Raw genomic sequence first — 18,043 nt, 5'->3', positions numbered from 1 at the left:
ATCTGGCCTTGCCTTTGCCATACAGTTACCCAGAGGCATCCCAGAGAGCAGCCTTGGCCGGCACGGTGCTTAACACATGGTGCTGCAACAACCACCCGGATGCAGGTAATGCAGTGTTAGACCCACAGCCACGCCAGCCCACTTTACAACCGTGTGTCATATTCACAACCTGTCTCATCACCAAGGCTTGCCTGTATTGCTACTTCAGGGTCTAAGGGCATTATGCTGCCAGCATCGCTTTATTCCTAAAAGACCGAGCTGAAGATGTACAGGTGCAGCACCAACTAAGCAAACATATAGCAAGTCTCCATAGATGGATCATTATTTATGTAGACCTTGTAGTGTTGTGTTCAACAAAAAGTTTCACCACTTTCAAAACTCCTTACCTTCTTTTTATGAAAGACCTAAGTATTATTTACTACTCTTCTCAAAACACAAAGTTCAAAGACATCTTAACATCTGGTTTACTCTCTCAGCAGTGAGAACAAAACACTCAGAAGAAAACTCAAAAATTGCTGGCTTGATGTTGGTGAAACTTTGGCAATATTTCTGGCAAAAACATTGGATGAGGATGCAACAAAAAAGTCTATACAAAACTGTAAAGGGAGGGAGAAACAGACACCAAAGCCTCTATATTTCATTTTGAAAATAAGGTGTCATTCTTATTATGCCTGTGGATGTGTATCTTCCCCATATAAAGTTTTAAAAGCTTTATATAAACTATACTTCTAAGCAAGCTTGTAATTAGGGGCAGGCTTGGCTCTAATTATAACTTGTAGAGACACCCATTATGGAAATACTTAGCTAATAACCATGGAGATGCTCTGTTGTTGGCTGAAGTCAGGCTGGCATGGGATTGCCATGCAACCACCTGAGTACTTTCTGTCTTGTGTAAACTGGGCTCCCTAACAAAGCCTGTAGGACAGGTCCATCAGGTCTTTCTCCCATCTCTGCCATACAAGGGAAGCCAGGCTTTGTTGCCACCAATGCTTTGATGCCTTGTGTGCCTGCATCTGACTTCCCTGCTCCTTACAGGTATGCTGTCTGATACCTGTCCTCACCTCACCAGGAGATGCTGTACCAAAGGGACCAGGGACTGGTAGAGAGAGCCGAAATTGCACTGTTTCAGCAACAGACAAGTTCAGCCTGCATCCAGTGCATGAATCGACCAGATGTCAGCATACACTGTGAACATGTACACATTAATCTGTACAGCCTTTTTCAAAGTTAAAATGAAGTTGATCCCACATCCCATCCCAAAAACCCAACAGGATGCTCTACTGGAAGAATATTCCTCCAAGTCAAAGTTCCTATAAAACTGCAAGTTCACACAGCTCTCTCACAACTTTGGATCCAACCTCTACTGACATAAGAAAGGTCCAGAAAGTAAACTGTATGCTTTTATTCCAATCTTGGAAGCTGCTTGCATGGCAATCTCTACTTGGGTATAAGTATGCAGGGACAATAAAGCGCAAAACCAGTGCAAATCATGGGGAAAATGGCTACTTACCATTGAATACAACACAAGTTTAAAAGATGTGTCGCTACACACTATGTGCACTTGCTCACACATACTGTTATGTACCAAAGAATCACTGAACTGGGTTGCAGAAGCCCTTCATGTTATAAAAAGCCTATCTCCTTTGCAATGCATTTGGTACATATAAATAGATGAGTTTAAAAATGTAGCCACATTTTCTTATGGAAAGAAAATTCCAAATGGAAATGTTAGGAAGGAAATCAAAATTAATTGCTGTTTTGTGCAACTCCTTTCAAGAAAGTTCTGATGTGGGGAGCAGATAGCACCATCTTCTCTGATGTCTTGTGTAAGCTCCACATTGTACATCTGTAACTAAGTTAGGTTAGCTATTGTAGGGGATCCTACATGTAAAGCAGACTTATTTAATAGTGGTTTGCTTTAATACAGCTTAATACTAGTGTTAACATATAAATTAACCAATAGAAACCTCATTCAAACTGCAGGGGAGATGCCTCTCAGCCTCTCGTGCTAGTTTAACAGGATCAATTAGAAAACCTCTCCAGGTGAAGTGTGTGCTGCCCGCAGTGGGCTGCATGGGGCAGGTGAACAGGGCAGCTCTGCTTGGGTCACCAGTCCCTAATTTGGCTCAGTCAAAACAATCCAGGTCAGCCTAAAGAGACCTTTGCTAACCATTACCCTTTGAAATTGCTGGAGTTCTTGAAATCGGTTAAAGGGCACCTGCAAAAGCAGGTCAGCTGGCAGATCTGAGGGACGGCAAGAAGCAGATGAGTTCAGCCGGGAAGACATTTCCCTGACCTTGGCTTACAGTCCACTCCGATGGCTCCCAACGCCTCTTCTTTAGCAAGCCCTCACCTGGACGGGTGGAAGGTTGACCCCAATCTTAAACATTCAGATGGCTGAAACATGTGTAACTGGGAAATAGTCACTCCTTGTCAAAGCAAAACACAGTAAAACCCAAGTGATAAGATCTGTTTAAAAATCCTTATTCCACCTTATTTTTATACCCAGCCCTTACAAGAAATTGTGGCCCCCAGTGCTTAGTTCTTTGGCCATCAAAAATCCAGATTCTGAGAAAGGTCAACGTAAAAGCAAGGTGAGCGATTCCTATTGCTGAACAACATCCTTCCCTCCACTTCGCAGTGGCTACAGAAGACACATAAAAAAGAAAGTTACTGCATCTATAAAGCTCCACCCGAAAACTCCTCATGCACATCCTCAACTTCGTGCACACAGAAATACTGAAAAGCTGTAACGGTTGCAGTTGCCTTTCAGCACTGTGGTTCTCTCTTTGACATGCAGAGCTAAGGATGAAATCAGGCCATCTGAGGAGTCCCATAATATGCTGTGCAAGTTATATACCTATCACAATTATTAAGACAGACTGTGAACAGAAAGAGAAGTTCAATTGACCATGAAACGTGCAAATATTACAATAAATAGGTACTTATACACTGTCTTATTTATATAAAATTCCTCCTTCCCATCCTATCATTCCTATTTTGTCTCCACATTCTGTCAAGTTTTTCAGACAATTTTGGACACACAACTCTAGTGAGAATAAGCAAAACATGAGACAAACATTATCCATCTCAAGTAAATTCCTACCTCCTTCTTTCTCGCTAAGAGAGCTTGCATTCAAACTCTGTCGTGAAGTAACAATTGTATTGAACAGAGAAGACAGTGAATTCCCACTGTAGTTTTAAATCCTTCTATATACTAACCTATATTTGAAGATCAATAAAAAATGTACTTTCAGGTAAATCTTCTGCTTTTTTTATTAATTTGAACTTTAACTGCTTGCATTAAAAATTCATAGAAAACAAACGAATATTCCTACAAGACCTGAGCTACTTAAAGTTAAGTGCTAAGAAGTATTGTGAGAGTTGGTATGTACGGGCCCTTTCTAGTCTTTGTGCCACACGCATCCCTCTCCAAAGTGAAGGGGCTCCCCGCTGTACACAAAGAGAAGGCTGTTTGGGCTGAAGTCACAACTTCAAAGACCAGCAGCACAAAATTTGCCAACTCGCTTGGCCATTCAAGCAAATGTCAACTGAAACAAAGGCACACCAAGAAAAGTTGTTACCGAATGCCACGCTGGGAAAATAATGCAAATTGGTATCAATGATCAACTTCGCTCTAACTAAGTCTAACGAGCAAGTTTGCTTACATTCTTCCTCATCACCACGCTCATTTTGCTCTCTAAATGCATTTCTGAAGCATCAGTTAAGAAAAAACTCCTCTAATTTAAAAAAAGTGACATCCTCCCCCCCTTTTTTAAGAAACATTAGTCTTGAATGCATTAAGTTTAGATTTCCTACGTTCTGTACTTGGTCAAAATATGCAGCAAACGCCCAAGAAGTGCTTGGCCCCAGTGAGACAACAGTCTGCACAGACTCACTTGTAATACATGTCTGCCTTTCAGCTGTTTAATCTCCATACACTCTATTTCCTTTATCAGCACTACAGCATCATTCCAGTTTGCCTAAGTTTTTTGTGTCTACAAAGTATCGTGGGAACATCAATACTTGGCAACCTAACACTTGGGTTTTTAGCATGACACCACAGATCTCCGTGTTACTTTGCTCTGTTGGTTAGTAAAATGTTACAGCAAATAAATAGATGTATAAAGTGGTTTTTTTTTAATGCAATGTAAGTGCCATATTGTAACGTAAACACTTTTCACTGTGCATATTTTTATGGAAAAAGCTTTTCAGAGTAAACTGTTTTAAAGGAACTGGGTCAAATTTAAGCACACGCACAATAGATTTACATTTGGAATTTAATTTGGTAGCAATTTATGACCCCTTGATGTGAACTTTCACAGTCATTTTTAGAACATGAATCTATTAGTTCAGAAGTGTTACGTTTTGCCTGGCGTCAATAGGGGAATTACAGCTGAAGCTTCTCTAAGGTTCTTGTTACCTCTAGGCTTCTGAGTATTAATACTTTATTTGAAAATCTTTAAAGATGAATAAGAAAGCAGCATAAATCTCATAAACAAAATACGTGCTTCTACTATGAACCCGCTTTACACAAAGGTGCTAAAAACAATTGCCAACACTGGCAAAAGCTGATCCATCCAATACTGAACTTATTTACTGCCTCTACATCTTCCCATTGAACTACGATGTCCATGCAAGTAGTTTGAACATTCAAATTCCCCATCCATCTCACAGGACAAAAGTGAAAAAATACACTTCAGAAACAGCATACGAGTGATGTGGTATTTTTACCAAATGGCAGCACCACGCAGAGAGGCCTGGAACAGATTTCTCTCATCTCTCGACAAAAGAAATATGGGGAAGTCATTGAGCGAGTGCTGTCCCTGTAGTCACGCCCTGGGCTCGTGGCCCATCAGTCCTCCCGGTGGCACAACAAGCGTATTTGGCAAAACCACGTTGGAACAGCCGTCCCTCATCTGCCATACACCGATCCCTGTGACACCTCCATGGCCCCAATAAACAGCTGACAGTATTTAATGCACATTAGCTCAGACACAAGATCATGCCTACAGCATGTTACAGCTCCCAGGAAGCTGAGGGCACAGGCTCAGAAGCCTGGGATCATCAAACCCTTTCCTGTAGACATCACCTCAACAATTTCTCCAAGATGATGCAGGAGATGCCAGGCTGATGCTGATGCCTGACCCACCAAAGCCGGCTCTGTCCTCCTTTCATTTTCCAATAATCAAAAGAGAACTCCATCAGATTCTCCCCAGCTTTAGCAACAGCATGACAGACCCAGTCAAAGCCAATGGCTCCCAAACATCGGTACCCACCTTGGCCAGTAAGAAAGTTCAGCTGTGTACCCTCTCGCATAACCAGCATTTGCTTTCCTTTCATGTACACGTTTCAACATCACAGTTCAGATAAGATGATGCGCAAGACCCTCACCTTTTTTTAAAGGGTAACAATATCATAAGTTGAGTGGGTGTCTTTAGAAGCAAGAGCTAAAAAGTTAACTCTCTATGTCAAACTGCACCACAAAGTTGGCTTTAGTTCTGACATAAATAGCATGCAAGCCTCACATTTATTAAAAACAGATGAAACAAGTCCCAACTCTTTTTGAATAGCAGAACTACTGAAGGGACCTGGCGGAGTTTAGCACAGCAGGAGTTTTAGTTGTCTATCATCACACGTTTAAACACTTGAGGACTTCGCAATAAATGCTGAATTGAATTCACCATCAAAAGACAAAATCCATGTTCTATCTGCCAAAACCTTTAGCAGCCTAAACAGAAAATGTCACAATTGATTTTCAGCAATGGTATAGAAATAAAAAACAACATTTTAAAGTCTTTATAGGCTAGAGAGATAGACAGATAAACAGCGTGACAGACAGATGGATTTATTGCTATAGGTAATTTTTTACTCTTCCTAAGCAAAAATCAGGCTTCAAATGGATCAATACAGCTAAACAGATTACCAAAAAAAAACCCAACTAATGAGTAATTTTATTTTTAAACTCTATGGTCTGTCAGAACCATTGGCCTCTAGGTATAAAGTGAACAGATTTCTTTTCTAAAGCACTACTGGTTTATTTGCATTAAGGTTAAAGAGCTTCCTCTCTCCTTGACTGGTGTCAGATATAATAAAACAAAAACATCTGAAAGGAGAAAAAAAAACACACCCTGAGCTATTAAAAGTGCTATTTTGGAGGCTTTTTCACTCCCTCCCCGTTTCTCTGACAAAATCATAAATTACCCTGGGGCTCACTTCACACCCACAGAAGTGCTGTTAGGGCTATGTCTGCAGAGCCCCCCAGAATCCCGAGCCCCTTCACACCACGGCTGGCTCCAGCTCTCGCTGGCCAGCGGATGCATTTTTTGTGGGAAGAGGCAGGGCTGGTGTATTCGCAGATTCCCTCTTCTCTCTAAATTTAGCAGGGTTTTTAATATTCCTGATTTAAACAGTGCAGTGAATACAGACAGAAAGAAACACAAGCCAGTGTCCGTAAACTCTCAAGGTTGACTGCAAGCATTTACCAAACATACGATACTGGCAAGCAGCGGCGGCTGCTGAGCTGATAAGCTGTCTGCTGTGCTTACTGACAGGCTCCCACATTTAAAAGGACTGAAAAATAAGCAACCTTCTAATACTGCTATAAGGGAATTAATGTTAATATTAGAAAAAGGAGTTTGAATAATTAGGCTCTGCAAAATGTAGTCCTACTAAGCAGCAAACTGGACCGCTTTCAAAATTACCAAGTAACCTGTTTTCATGTAACCTTCTCAAGATGAACAACTGACCTGCATCCAGGATCACAGTAAATCAGATTTTAGTTTTCCTTCTGCTTGCTGCACTAAAAAAAAAAAAAAAAGTTCAAAGTAACTGTTTCTACTTAAAATAGTAAAACCTCTACCAGAATGGCCACTGGAGTGGGGAAATAATTAGCTGAAGATTTGTTTCTCTAGGACTAAACCCACTTTAACAGGGTCAACAGAAGCAACAGTGGAGAGAGCTCAAGACGACTCCCCCTCACACCAGCACTTCCCCTCGATCATAGGCAGGAGCTTTCGGCTGCCCACCACCGCAAGGAGCCTGAAACACTCCCATAGGAGAAGCAAACCAGCCCCAGTGATTTACAAACTTCTTAGTCTGCGGGTGCTGACTCCCATGCAGGGAGATGAAACTGGGCCAGCCTGGCATCCTCCTCTTTCACCCATCAGTGACTGAGACACGCAGCACCCTCTGCTTTGACACAGTTTAAGTTCACCTCCAGCTACAGAGGACCCATGGGAGTGAATAAATGCTTCACCATCACCATTTATCTCTTTCTTCAAGTCAATGAGTGCCTTAAGGAACAAATTCAGACTTAATCTAATCAGATACAGCTCCAAAAAGAGACAAGGATCTTCTTACGTCACTTGAGTATTTGGCCCTCAATCTGTATTTTGACTACGCTGTCTTCAAACATGGCACTCAACCCTACCACCACCGAGACGTTCCTTCTGCCGTCCCACTGAAATTAGGCTTTTCCTCAGTTGCAGCCTAGTTCTGCCATGCCATATGCTGCTGTTTCCCCCATCTATGCTCTAAATGCTTGCACGCTCACGTATTTGTAGGCTCCTATCATCACACTATGGATAGCGTTTCAGCATTTCCTCTAGATCATCACTATTTTGTTTCTTGCTGAAATCACCCTAATGACTCCAATTCTCTCATCCACAGAAGCGAATGGTTCTCCAAGGCAGGCCTAACGGCTCCCTAATCTGTCACGTGCTGCTTCTCCAATGCGTGGCCCAAATTAGCCCTTTTGTAGAGCTTCATATCTAATTTGCAGACCACTATCTCTCTATCTCTTTCAGCCTTATGGCTTTTACAGCTTCTGCTCCCATGTATGTCTGCATTTCAGATTATATTTCTTTGGATGCATTAGGCTGGACTTTTTCCAAGATGCTCTTTTTTATTTCCTGCTCTCAGTTATATCTTTTTCTCTTAGTGGCACTGCTTTGCATGGCCATTTTCAATCGTCTTTGCTGTATGACTCACTTTATTGTCTCCTGCAGATTTCATTAGCACAGTTCTCCATCTCATTATGAAGTAGGACTGAATTTCACACATTGTTTGAGCTTTCCACAAAACATCTTCTTGCAAGTTAGCACCCTCCTCACTGTTTGCTTGGGCAGACATGGTACTCCTCAAAACGGAAGATCTTGGGGTAAGAGAACCTGCCTAAATAGTCCAAGTTTCCTGAAGTGCTACAAGGAAAATACTAATGGTGTTAGAGAAGCAGGGTACGTTAACACCATTAGCTCCTGGAAGATTTTGGTTTTTCCTATGACCTGTTTTGTTAGGTATTTGAAGGTAACTCCTGCCAGGAACAGATGGTGTTCAAGCAGAAAACTGGCAAGGGATCTAGAAGAGTGCACCGAGATGGTGGTGTGAGTAAGTCTGGCCAGTTATCCAAAACCCAGTATGAATACAAGAGGAGCGGCCAAAAGGCATTGTTCCTGAAACAAAACATAGTAGTAAGTAGGACAAAAAAACCCTGTAGGTGAGGAAATTCAAGAACTTCCTGATACAGTGATGGTGCCTTGTCTATTAGCTCCATTTTTGACGTGTTTGTATCAAATAGTCTATGGATGGTTGGAAGTGAGTAACACTTTGACACGTGCCCGTATAAAAGAATATGATAATGATCTTTCACAGATGCGATGGCACAATTAAAATAGCGGACAAGAGAAGCACTTTTGAGAAACACTTAAAAAACCAAACAAATCTTAATCCTCCACAAAATGCCTTCAAGTGGCTGAATAAATTTCCTCCTGATTTCTGCTCCAATATTATCTTACTTCAAACCATAAAAAGGATAACATAGGAGACCTTCAAATGAATTAGACTATACATTATGTATGTGTTTCACATAATCCTTGCTAACTGTCCAAAACCATTTCATTTTCAGAAATTGCATACTCTCCCAGCATAAACATTACTAATGATGCAAAATAAAACTAGAAGGAATTCATCTCCTTTCTAATGCTAAGTATTGCACAAGCAACTACCATCTATGTAATCTTAATGCTGCTTCAACACAATTTCCAAAATTGAATACAAAATTGAGAATAAATTGTTAGAAGATTACTCTTCAAGAGAACTATTGCCAGTAATCTCCTAATAAAACCTGTCACTTTGACCTTCATGCATATTTTTTTTACACCTTCACTTGCTGCAATGTTTGTGTGAGTCTAAGTGCAACGAGGAGCCCATTTAGGAAGAAGTCCCCTGTGCATTACGCCTCAACAAGCCACAAGCTTGAAATATCCATGGGACCATTTAAAATATTTACGGCCACCAAGGTCAAGCTCTGGAGATCCTGGACAGAAATCTATCACAGTCTGAGAAATGGAAATATTTCTTTCAAACCTCCTCCTCTCAAAAGGGTACGTTTAACAAAGACTTAAACACATTGTTTTAATCAAACCCTGCAGATACAGGGAAACTCATGTAGAATATGTTTTCTCTGTCCACAACTCACTTCCCTGCAACACACAGATAACATTAATCTTTACAATGTCCCCTATAAAATCTAGATGTAAGGGGTCCGAACCACAAGATTTCACGCCTTTATTTTGAATTACTGTATTCCTGGGGAGCAAGGGATGCTGCAGGTGGGAAGTCAGAAAGAGCATTACAATTCCAAGTGCCAAACACTGCAGCAGAAAAGCCCCATAAAGCTGTTTACCGAAGATAGCCCTGATACACTATTACTCATCAGGGGACAGTAGGGCCAGAGCAGCTGCTGCATTTCAGATCGTGATGTAATTCACTGTACTGTTGCAGGAGCTCCACTAAATGTCCTGAGGTTTCATCACCCACTGTATGTCAGCTCCAGATTTCTCTCATATCAGTGCATATATCTACTATCTAATGGACATGGCAACTCCACATTTTGGAACATCACAATTCATTTAGAATTCATTTTTGCCCTTTAAGCATCCTTCCTTGGTACGTGATCTTTAAATTATTTTGATTAGGGCATCTTAAGCACAGTCAAATGATTTTGATTATGATATTGCATTTTCATAATCGACTAACTCAGGGAAAGTTTTAGTTTTCTGTACGTACCATTTTGAAAAAGGTCGGTTGCTCTGTTTCTCCCACTTACACAGCAATATGTTTCTTCTCATTCTGACCAACAACTCAATGCTATGGAAGAGCTACAAAGACCACAAAATTATACTTGCGTAACCATTAACTAAATGTTTGTTGTGATTAAGGCAATAATTAAAAACCATTAAAAACAAGTCACAGGCTGACCCAGCATCAGTCTCAACCCTTTCAGGCAATGAGAACTGTCACTAAAAGTGACAACTTTCTGGCTCATCAGGATACTGGCAAAAAAAAGGCCCCAAGAAATCTTGTAATTTTTTTAACAAGATCCTAGTCTATCTTACAAGTGAGGTTTTCCATTGCCAGATGGTCAATAGGAATGCTAATGGAAAGAGTTGAAGCTGAAATAAATCTGCCACTTTTAATCAATCACAGACAACTGTGTCATCAATAAGCGACTCATTTTATGACAAACTGCCTTTGGTTCGCTACAACAAAAGCTGATAAAACACATCACACCTACGTATTCATTGCCAATACTGGGTAACTTTAACATAAGCATTTTTGAGGGTTAAAGATTATTCTTTCCATAGCAATGATGTGATTTTGGATGTACCGTGAAAATTGCTCAAAAGTTACTAAATGTTAAAAGATATTTAGATAGTAGCTCAGCTGTGGAAAATCAAACCAAAACCCCAACACTAAAAGCTCCAAAAGTCCTATTAAATCATCTGCTATGTAACAGAAATTCACTCCTTATTTTCAAATCTTTGCCTATACACACAAGGCGCACTCTCCACTGTATGGAAAAGATAATTATAAAAGGATAACTACGCAACATGCTGACAGTCCATCCATCTCTCTTTCACTCCACTCCAACCCCTCCAAACATCTGGGGACCACAAAATCCAACAGAGGTAAAAGTCACAAAAAGAACAAATTCCTATGCCCTCTGTGAAAATCAGAAGTAGGAAGAGAAGACCCAAAAGAGTTCCCCCATCAAAGGGGAAAGAGTTGACCACGTCCCACACAGGTATCAGCTGGCCGACAGCTCCGTGCCTTGCACCAGAAAACCCATCTCTGTCTGCAGGAAAGGCTCACAGAGGAGAGCTGGGGCTCTTGCTCCAGGGAAGGAAGGGAATGACCAAGGGGAAAAAAGATGGCAACCAGTGGAAAATTGGATTTCACTGCTTCAACTGCTCATGGCACATGAGTTGCTTTACAACCATATTTTTAACAGAGGCCTCCAAATTCGGCCTCGGTAAGAATTGTGTCTTTTTGCTTTCACCAAATCTTGTCCATCAGTGTTTTGAAATATAATTGCAAACCCAAGAATCTACTATTAGGCTAAGGAAATCTAATATTTTCCAAATTTAGAGGCAATATGGCATTCAGTTGCTTGAAAGAAAAAAGAATAAATGACAAAAGTTACTACAGCCCAAGTGCAAACGAGTCATTTCGAATCCACTAATGGAGACACAGGAAATTATAATTAGCCCAAACTTCATAACTTGTTTATCAGTACAGCAATAAATACACTACTGAAGATGCTTCTCCATCCCCACCAAATTACAAACTCCCAGTATCTAACTTACAAAGACCACGAGTCATTGCAAAAAACTTTCACGCTGGTTTTGCAACTCTCACTGGGCAAAATCATGCCGACAAAGACACTACTTTGCCTTCCCTTCATCACCCAAATAAGAGAGATGACACCTTTGTAATACTGAGCATCACACACGAAGCAGTCACATTTTGCTTGCTTTTTTGTCATCCATCCAAGTGTAACTGTGCTGGACAGGATCACTGGAACAGTATGATCACCCTTCAATATCATTTTGAAAGAACATCGAACTGTGTGTGCACAGAGAACACTGTTGATCCATTTTATGAAATAATGAATGCCAGGATGAGTATCCCAATATTTTCAACATTTAAACCCAACAATTTTTATTCTGGTAATAATACCCTGAAAGATAATATGTTAAGAGTTATTATAGACCTCTGCAGCATCATAGATTAGTCTCACAATATTGATCTTCAGGAAACCAAACAGCAGTTATGTCAATGTTCCCTACAGTTTAATCAGCGTGAGCACCTTACAATGTTTCTGAATTATTTTTTCTCTATTTTCCTATTTAATTTTTTTGTGTGCTTTTGAAGTTCTAAGGAAAAGAAAAATACAGGTAATTTTTCCTTTTAATGCAAAATGAAAGGTTCTTGTTCTAGATTTTGAGAAAGACTACAGTCAAAACAGTACCTAAGAGCCTAAGTTAGACAGAAAGACAATAAATAACACTGAGATACACTTGATAAGAGCTGAAGAAAAGCAAGATCACTAAACAGAAGGGTGATGCCCATCCTAAAAAATATCTCACAAAAGAAAAGAAAGGAAAATACTTGCAGCAATAGCGACAGCATGTTTAGTAACTTGTCAGGGAAAGCTGTAGCACAAATTGGCAAAAATTCAGATGTTCTTTAGTAGATTGTTTTACCATTTCTTTTCAAAAGCATGCACAAAGCCTGAGAACATCCATTCAGTTAACGACCTGCCTCGTTAGGGACGAAGTCTCACAACTCTGCGGTTCCTGTATACATACCAAAATACACATTGCTCCACTGTTCGACAGCATGAACCGAAGTCCACCGAGGTCAGTGGGACAAAATCCAGTCCTATGTATGTTACAGTACTGAAAATCTTAAGGTGATCCATTAATAGAAGACTTGGGTGATTGAAATCACTTTACCTAAAGCATTCCCTCTCTCATCTTAATGACATTTTAAAACCAGGTACGGTTAAATTCCTCTTTAAAAACTCTCTTGAATATTAGTGCTTCTACAGCTCCTGGCTTTGACCCTTTGGTTATGCTGGTAAATTGAGAGTGTTTAAATCATTTCAGATTTACCCTGTTAAGTGAATTTAAACTGGAAGCTGGCCAGATATCTCTGGAGCTGTGATGTGGAGCACAGTGCATAGGGGAGAGAAGCTCTGCTGTTTAGAGTGCTTTTGTAAAAGATAAGTCTTCCAATAAAAACCTGAAAATCTTGATCAACCTTTAAAATTACTTGAAAGTAGAGCCTAATACGGGTACCCTCAGCTCCACTACGTCTCCCGCAGCGTAAGCCCAGCACCCTGCCCAGCACAGGAAACGGCACCACAAACATCAGCTCTTAAAACTGTGGTCTGTAGAGAGGTAGGATATTAAAGGTCTTGATTACTGTGCTAGAAAAAGTCTTAGCTATTTCATCTGCTTTAAAATGGGTTTTAAAACGAAATCAGCAGATACTGAAATTGAAAAGAGAGGGAAAGTAATTTAGACAAAAATGCATCTGTTATTGCGGCTGGCCTCTCGCAAGCACTCTGCAAAAACCATCTTAAATCTGGACTTCCCTGAGTCGCAAATCCTATCAGGAAATGCTGAACCATAAACCTGAGTTTTAGTGTCTGGTCTTCACCAAAAAGTTAATGTAACACTGTGCTTAATACCCATGAGCTACTGAAGTAGCAACAAAATAATGAATGCATACTATACTTCAAGCCCACTCAATGCCTTGGATCTCAGGATTTCCTACTGCTTCATAATTTAAGGCCTCCTTATGTTTTAAGGAGTAATTTTAAATTGCAACCCAAAGCTATTAGAAAACTACAGCTTAGTAATCATTGTATCTTAGAAATGTTCTCTGTCAGTTCCCCTGATGAGACAGAAATGAACACATAAAAACTGCATTTTCCTCCAACAGCTATTTAAAGAACTTTTTCTATAAAACTTGTGTTTATATATATACACACATACATATATTATGAATTATATATATACACACACATATATAAAAAAATCCAGAACCCGAAGATTACTGTGTGCTCAACGACAAACTTTTCATGTGATTTAACTACTTCTGTGTTTTCTGTAGTTGAACAAAGTAAGGGTTATTTATCCACTCCTCGATAAAACACGGGAAGCACCTGAAAAATGTTGATTCAGCAAAACCAGCAAATCTTCCAAACAAGTTTGGGCAAATGAATCCTGGAATCAGTTTCCCATCCATCACGTTGAGAGCTGTGCATTGTTTTTCCAAGGCAGCGTTTGAGATCGCCAGCCTGACCTACAGCCATGGCTGCATTGTTGGTGCCAGCGGGTGAAGGCTCCGGAGCAGGAGCAGGCTGCTGCCTCCTGATAAATCACTCCTAAACACAATGGGACTCTGGGAGACAATAGTGTCTACAGTTCCTTTTGATGTTAAGGGTTTTTCTAATCTCGTTCAGGTTAGATTAAGAGAGAGGCAGCCAGGGTCGGCAAAGGTCAGCGAGATGAGGTTTATTTTTACAGAAACCTTTCCCTTCCAACCAAGCCCTCTCCATCTAGTCAGGCACTTGCTAGTAAGTTATTTCGCATTACACAGAATTTATGATTTCTTACGTCTTACACACACCACACTTTACACTGGACTCAGCTCACTGGTTGCAAAAACCCCCAAACCCCAGTGGCTTTAAATCCTTAATTAGCCCTTTCTTTGTCTTTTCTTCCCTTCACAGCTTCCTCTCCCTCTGTTCAGTTTTTTGTTTTGTTTTCTTCTTTTTTTTTCCATAGAACAGAATTAAGTATTGTCAGTTCATGCTTTTAGAGCTGATGAACCAGTATTCAGGTTTATTTTCATGAAATGTATGACATAGTCTATCTGAGCCATACAAGGTCAATCTACGTAATCCAGTTAAACGAAATTATTTCATTACCCCAATGCTTTGATGGTGAAAAGGAACACGAATATTTTAAGAAATAACAGGAAAATGAAAATATGGATGCAAGGATAAAAAGTAGCCTGACGTGGGAATACCCAGAGAAAGGCTGCAGTAGGTATCCATTGGCCCTATGAGCAACCCCAGCTGCTCTCCTACCCACCTTGTTCCACAAACAACCTACACAAAGGAGTTCACCTTTGTTCTACTCTGTTCCCATCTTTTTTTTCTGTAATATTTCAAAAGGTATGAATAAAGTGCAAACATGTTTAAGACGTGCTATATTTGCATATCAATTTTTTAAGCCAATATTGCTTGCATACAGTTCATTTGGCAGGAGAAAGAACAACTGCCTGAAACACCTTCAATTAAGTAGCACCTTTAGGCACAGAATTAACCCTTAAATTGACTTACTGAAGCCCAGACTGGAAGGGCCCATCTCTGCCTCCAGGAGCTCAGCAGCAGGTGATGCTGCCTTGTAATAACCAGTCATGTGTTTTAAACCACCCTGATTTCTGTCTTGCTTCTCTTCATCTAATCATTTGATTCACATTGACTTTAATCTCCATCAGATGACTGACTGACTCAAGTACAGCTTTAATCTAACGACTGCCTCTCTCAACTTCAGCAACAATAGTTTTAGTTAGGACTCCATATTATTTTGTTTATTTATTGCTGCATGATAAAATCCGTGCAGAAACGTACAAAGCCTTTTTTCTACTAAAACTACCATGTTTCTACTCCAGACAGGCAAAGATAACCTTATGAAATAAATACACCAGCCACTTCATTCTGCACCCAAATTTGTATGCATGTCCTTCATACTTCAGATCTCAAAACACTCAGATTGAATATGTTGATAACTTCTTAAAAGAACACTATGCTGTAAAGTAGAATATACTTGTTTCACATAAACACCACATGTAAAACCGTTTCTGACTAAAGAGACAAGAGACTATTAAATACATGCCCAGCACTTCCATTCTGTATGGGGCCTGAGAGCACTCTCAACGCCCAAGCATCTTCCAGTGCTCCAATTCAGCAAGGTTGCACTCAACTCTGAGCACCAAATTTTCAAATCTATTGCACCACGTCACGCTGTGGGCTGTAACAGCCTCGTTGTATCCTTGCCCCGCCAGCTATCACAGTCCTGCTTGAATGGAAAGATTTCAAATCGCCTACAGTCTTTGACAGCCGCTGAGCTAAGTGACGCCTTGAAAGAGCACTCAGGGTGAGAGGCTCTGCACTCGCACGTGCGCTTGGGAGATGGACTGCAGGTCCTGAGGTCCACACACATTATATTCTGCTCTGTACCTTCCCATCCAACCTCTGTAGCAACACGGGTTTCTTTTCAAGTGTAAAACATCGGGGGACAGGAAATGAATGTAAAAGTCAATGTTTTCCTCCCTTACTTCTTTCTGGGTCACAAGGAAGGGGTCTGTATGAGAGAAGAGGAGATAGGCTGTTCTAGAGTGGGTGGGAACCTTGGTTCCTGCATATGCTAAACACGGCAATGGATTTGTCCAATCGTTCTGTTGCATTGGAGGAAAGAGCAAATGCTGAGCAGAAATTTTCTGACTCATAATAAACTGGAAATTCAGCAACAGAAGAAAAAGTTAAATTTGCTGCATATATCTTCCAAGACCACATTTGCAGTTATCTCAGTATGTTTCATCCTATATTTAGTAACAACTGCAGCAAGGTAAAACTGAAATCAGTCAGCACAGCAGAAGCATCACTGGGTAATGGAACAGCACTTACATAAACGACTAAGTTACAGTACGCTGGCCAATTTAAAACTAATTATATAGATGCTGTTAAATATTACGTGAAAAAACAGTACTTCAAGTTTTGCAACAAACTGCTATAACTTTCCAATACTTTACCCAGCCATGGTGAAAGAACTGCAGTCATAACCATGTAATGACTGCCAGCTATGGAATATGGCAATGTGTGCAAACATCAAGAAACAAGAAGCTTCACATGACTGCTCTCCTAGTTCGGGTATTAGTCTTGGTAAAATAACGTATGCCATATTGTACTGAGGAGAAGTTAACTTTTTGTTTGTTTTGTTCCTTTTCCTTGCACATTTAACAAATACTGGCTGAAGACTCAACTTCATTCGCAAATCTAAAACACATCTGACATACACTTCCCTTGGTTTACACTAAAAAAATGAGCAGATATATACTGTAAAGATCAACAAGCAGACCCTGCTGGATTAGGGTCAAAGGAAAATCAATTCAGAAATCAACCATTTTCCACCCGTGAAAACAGAACGAAATAAATCGGAAAAACCTACAGACTGAGAAGGAGCATTTCACACCGCTGAAGCACTCTCAGCCGTGACAGCAGGACATGCACCTCCAGGGTTTGATAACAAGAGCCATAACACTTCCAATTTCTTTGTTTCTTCCCACTCTCCTCATCCCCCACATCACATATAACTATTTTTTGCTAACACATTATTAAAGTTTAAGAGACTGTGCATATATATTTATATTAAGTCTCCTATTAGACCTACTGAGTGTAATTTGGAAGAAAAAAGCTCACAGAGCATTTTCTTATAACCAACCTGAAAACAAGAACATAGATAAACAAGGCACTCACAATCCAACTGTCACACAAAATTATCTTCTGGGCTAAAACTGCTCCTATTTGGTCTTAAAACACAGGGCGAAATTATTTCAGACAGTCACAAAAATCCCCTCTGCATTTTTGTGCTGCCCAGCCAACCTCCCCTGGAATCTAACAAGGAGACAATTTTCTTGAGTGGGAGGCAGAAAAGCAATATCCAGTTTATATTAAACAAACAAGAGGGCTGTTGTAAAAATAAGGAGACTTGACCTGGGTCTGGGCCACGGGGTCGAGCCAGATCAATGCCTTTTTAGTTTTAAATTGAAGGCATTCTAATCATTTGGGGTAAATGGAACCAAGCACTGGATTTGGCAGATGCTTGTTACTGCTGAAACACTCAGCACAAGCCTAGATGTGTCCTCACCCAATCTTGAAGGGTTTATTTACACGTATTTCTCAAAGGTAAGTCCAAATAAGTGACAGCTCAGGAACACTCCTCTGCTGTCCCAGCAGACCATGTTCCCTTATCCTTACACTAAATCAAATTTTGACAACACTAAATGTCTGTACTATAAAATTTGAATGCTCTTCATGAATGATGTACAAATAGAGATGATTTGCAGCATAACTGAACTTACAGAAACTAGTACAGTTCAGATCGAGAAGGCTTCTTTACAT

The 18,043-nt window shown here is 40.3% G+C and overlaps 1 protein-coding gene across 3 annotated transcripts in view; it reads right to left on the bottom strand.

The window, feature by feature from the left end:
* The window catches only part of BRF1 (BRF1 general transcription factor IIIB subunit), a 171,026-nt gene that overhangs the window by 14,254 nt on the left and 138,729 nt on the right, over positions 1-18,043 (bottom strand). The window lies entirely within an intron of this gene.

Source organism: Leptosomus discolor, chromosome 3 (assembly GCF_034619465.1).
Source record: "Leptosomus discolor isolate bLepDis1 chromosome 3, bLepDis1.hap2, whole genome shotgun sequence".
Lineage (NCBI taxonomy): Eukaryota > Metazoa > Chordata > Aves > Leptosomiformes > Leptosomidae > Leptosomus > Leptosomus discolor.
This window is presented reverse-complemented; position numbering and strand designations above follow the sequence as displayed.